Source organism: Phacochoerus africanus, chromosome 9 (assembly GCF_016906955.1).
Source record: "Phacochoerus africanus isolate WHEZ1 chromosome 9, ROS_Pafr_v1, whole genome shotgun sequence".
Classification (NCBI taxonomy): Eukaryota; Metazoa; Chordata; class Mammalia; order Artiodactyla; family Suidae; genus Phacochoerus; species Phacochoerus africanus.
Window position 1 is genome coordinate 21,794,286 of NC_062552.1, and position 5,029 is coordinate 21,799,314.

Here is a 5,029-nt window from a genome sequence, read left to right on the forward strand (position 1 = left end):
TGCAGCCAAAAAAAAGGAGGTTGGCCTTAGAAAACAATAAGAGCTCCTGGTGGAAATCAAATGTCAAAACAAAAACGATGGTTACTTAAAGCAAATTTAAACTGAATAAGGAAGTTTAATAGAAACACCAGCACTGAAGACCAAGAACATCACCCATCACTAAAAGGCAGCACCTAGTTTTCCAAGGTCCACGGTTAGAGTGCTACCGGATGTCAGATTGGAATCACAGTCTCAACATAGAGTGGTTGACCATACAGACTGAGTTATTCTCTCAGCGCCATGGTCTAACTTTCCACAACATAGGTTTCCTGGGAATCAGGGGCATTTCCCACACTTTTATGTTTCCCTCAACCCAATAGCCAGGTTCTTTGCAAGACATAAATACAATGGCCCTGACCAAGTGATGCCTGAATTAAAGAGCTTATGAAATGGTATGAAGCTAGTAATCTAAACATATCTTACTCTTTGAAACGTTTGCTACATCACTGTAGGTGAAACGTGTATACTATGAAACAGGGCATGGGCCATTTAGTACTCAGATAAGATGATATCCTCAAAAGAGCTTATAAAAAGGAATTAGGTAACTCACTAATTTAAATTACTCAATCTCCATAGCTCATAGTAGGCTTTTTTCCTGCAATGTACACACTTATACACAAGCACCCCCTGGTGTTATTACCAGATGAGGGCTACTATTGGCACTGGCAGCAGGGCAGCACACCTTTTCCCCAGTGCTTCCTATGCATAGCCTTCTCTGAAATGATGCCACATGATATGGCTACCACACTGGTGATATCACTGTTGTGCCTAATAACTGAATGGCTTTATCAGGATTAATGCAACGACTTTTCTTTGAGATTAAAATTATTTTTCCCATAGTTTCCCCACCTACTTCTGTGAAAAATCTCTCCTACAGTCAACCCATGTACTTTGTAATTATGCTCCAATCAAAGTGCAGGTATATGGAGTTCCCGTCATGGCGCGGTGGTTAACGAATCCGACCAGGAACCATGAGGTTGAGGGTTTGATCCCTGGCTTTGCTCAGTGGTTAAGGATCCAGCGTTGCCGTGAGCTGTGGTGTAGGTTGCAGACCCGGCTCGGATCCCGCGTTGCTATGGCTCTGGCGTAGGCTGGCGGCTACATACAGCTCCGGTTCCCTAGCCTGGGAATCTCCATGTGCCGCGGGAGCAACCCTAGAAAAGGCAAAAAAATAAATAAATAAATGCAGGTATAGGAAGTTTTCTTGTGGCACAGTGGATTAAGGATCCCACATTGTCACTGTGGAGCCGGTTTAATTCCTGGCCCAGGAACTTCTACATGATGAAGGCATGGCCAAAGGAAAAAACAATATGCAAGAATAAATGATATCCTTCTAGCAAATGATAGAAAATAGTAGTAGTCCTTACAGTGTTTCCGTGGTTTATTCTTATTTTGGCTGTGCCTTCCTGTTTATTTACTCACATGTCTTTTTGCAAGTAGAAATGGAATAATGCTCCCATATAGGAGTGCAAATGAGAAAAACTTGTGTAGTTCTCAAAATAATAATATAAACCAGATGTTTATGGAACACAGAATCAGCACCTCTGGATGCTGGAATGAAGCCATGAACTTAGATTTTGAACACTCACTGTTGAAAGAGAATTGAAGTAAAGAAATTCCCTTCGGAGGCTCCAGGGAAACTGTGGATAACATATGGGCCACATATACATCCAAAAAGCTCTGACAATCAAAGTCCTTTCATTAAATTATCTTCCTCACCCCATCATCTGGAGGCAGTTGTCCTTGCAAAGCACCCTCCTCATTGCTCCCTTCACTTCCTTGTTACGCAGCGTATATATGAGGGGATTGATCATGGGGTAATGATGGTGTAGAAAAGAGATATGAACTGCCCTGATCCTTGGAGTCCTTGTTGCTGGGCTGAAGATAAAGCATAGAGGGCTGAGCCATAGAACAGGGAGACCACTATCAGGTGGGATCCACAGGTCCCCAAATGCTTTTCTCTGCCCTGCAGAAGACTTTATTCTTAAGACGGCCCTCACAATCCCACCATAGGAGAACATTATTAATGTAACAGGTATGAAAAGAATGATGACACTGGCAAAGAAGAGCTCAGACTCATTCGTAGTAGTGTCTATACAGGCAAGCTTGAGCAAAGGAGGGACCTCACAAAAGAAGTGGTCTAATTCATTTCTCCCACAGAGTGGTAAATGGAAGATGAGCACTGTATGTATTAAGGAGTCAGCAAAAACCAGTGATCCATGAAGCAGAAGCCATCAGGGCACAGAGACGGGGGTGCATGATTACTGTGTAGTGAAGGGGCTTGCAAACAGCTGCATAGCGGTCAAGTGCCATAACTCCTAGGAGAATACATTCTGCACATCCCAACCCCAAAGAGATGTACAGCTGAACCACACAACCACCAAAGGAGATGGATTTGTCTGATCCACTGAGATTAACCAGGAGCTGGGGGACAATGCTGGTAGTATAGCACAGGTCCACAAAGCTTAGGTTGGAGAGGAAAAAGTACATAGGGGTGTGAAGATGTGGGTCCACCTGGGACAATGCAATGATAGTGTGTTTGCTAGCAAAGTGAGATGTAGAAGGTCAAAAGAACCACAAAGAGGACCTGCTCCAGTTGAGGCCTGTCAGAGAAACCCAGCAGGATAAATCCGGTGAAAGAACTTCCATTTCTCTGTTCCATCCTGTGTTAGCACATGGTTTCTGTCATGAGCAAGCATTTGCCATATTGGAGTTGACATAGTTTATACCAATTTACTTCCACATTATCACCAAAATTGATGTCAATGCTATTTAATATGAGAAAAATCAAATAATAAACCTGTGTTTGCCTCAATCATAGGCATAATCACAGATAAATTTCAGATTGGATCTAATAGGATGTAATTTAAGAATATATGTACAATTTAGAGAAAATGGTGATGAGAAAACAGAGAGAGGAACCTGAAAATAAGAAAGAGATGTAGACAAAAAGCAATCTATCTATACCCCCAAAAATCCATAATAATATTGCCTATAAATATATGAGAAACAATCTAAATGTGCAATGATCGAATACATCCCTCTGACCCACACTTACTCAGAAGAGCAATAAAACAAGCCATGGTTCGGGCTCATGTACACATACACAACTATGATATATTCATCTGAAATGACCTGGGGGCAAATTTTTTTTACTGAAGCATTCGCCAAAATGAAGTAGGACAAAAATAAAATGCTAACTAATCCAAAGTAAACGCTGATATGATAATGGTCCACTATAATAAAATCATGATATATTATAATATCTTCTTTTCCTTTTTAGGGGCGCACTCGCGGCATATGGAGGTTCCCAGGCTAGGGGATGAATCAGAGCTACTACACCTGCTGGCCTACACCACAGCCACAGCAACTCCGGATCTGAGCCACATGTGTGAACTACACCGCAGCTCACAGCAACGCCAGATCCTTAACCCACTGAAAGAGGCAACAGATCAAACCCACAACCTCATGGTTACGTGGCAGATTTGTTTCTCGCTGCACCACAATGGGAACTCCTTTTTTTCTTCTTTTTTTTTTTTCACTTTTCAGAGGATATAGGTGATTTTTTTCTCCCTTTTGTCCTCTCCTTATCGGCATCCATCCCTGCTAAAGCTGTTTGGACCACCACAAAAGGCCATCTTTCAATACAAGGAATATTTTTAAATTAAAGTTAATTTAAACTTTTATTTCATTTCCTTCCTACCAAATCTAAAGAATTATATAATTTGATTGGGAGCCATCATCTTTGTTTAGATAAATATCAACCGAATTTATGTAGGAAGAAAAGTTGATTCATATTAGACAAACTATGTAAATATTAATGATAGAATATATTAAGCACATTAAGGCCTAGTTGCAAGAACACAGACTGGTATCCTCAGTTGCTAACACCATATGATATGTATGGGAACATCTTGTTATAAAAAATTACACATAAATTATTACTTTGGACACAAAAGACAAATAATCACTTAAAAGAAATGACAGGAGCTGCCACTGTGGCTCAGTGGTTAAGGACCTTCCATAGACTCTGTGAGGCTGTGGGTTCAATTCCTGGCCTCTCTCAATGGGTTAGGGATCCAGAATTGTGCAAGCTGCAGTGTCAATCGCTGACGCAGCTCAGATCCAGTGTTGCCATGCTGTGACACAGGCCACAGCTGCAGCTGCAATTCAATCCCTGGCCTCTGAACTTCCATATGCCACTGGTACGGCCATAAAAAGGAAGAAATATATATGTGTGTGTGTGTGTGTGTAGAAAACTTTTTAATAGGTAATATAAAAACAGATTCTGAAAAATAAATAAATATGGCATTCTATGTAACAGCTAATATCAAAAAAGATTATAATACAACATGACATCTTGCAAGAATGAAATTTTGCTATAATATTCAACACAGCACACATCAAATGAAAAATGTTAAACGCTTGGTACTGACACATATTAGGTGGTATAAGTAGCAGTTTACAATTACAACAATTGTACAACACTGACACATATTGCAACTGTAAAAGATTTACTGCAAGATTCAATATTTCAATATAACTAGATGTTCAGTATGCAAACTACACAATTTAAAGACCAATATCTAAAGATAATATCTTTTTTCAGTTATTAAATTATACAATATACAATATACAATATATTTAGCATACAAACTCTCCAATCTAGCTTCTCAAAAAATCCTGGCAGGGTGCTGGCAAAATTTCCACAGCCTCGGGGCTATGACTGATCACTATTACTCTCATCTTGTTTTCCGTCTCAAAGGTTTGGGCGGAACTCAGATATGTTAAGACTGGCACCTGATAGCAATGGAGGATGCGGTCATGAGGGAGAAGCGGATCTGTAATTATACTGGAAATGACAGTTCTGATGAACTTGGACAGTGCTTTCAGCCGGGGTTCTATGGAGGAAGAGGCTGAAGCAGGAATTCCACTGCATGCTGTTTTTTTGAGGGAATATTCAAAAATAAAGAGAGTGCAGGAAGCAGAG

At 40.4% G+C, this 5,029-nt stretch overlaps 1 pseudogene; it reads right to left on the minus strand.

The window, feature by feature from the left end:
* Window positions 1-1,754: 1,754 nt before the first annotated feature.
* LOC125136554 (putative olfactory receptor 2B8) lies at window positions 1,755-2,701 on the minus strand (annotated as a pseudogene).
* Window positions 2,702-5,029: the final 2,328 nt, after the last annotated feature.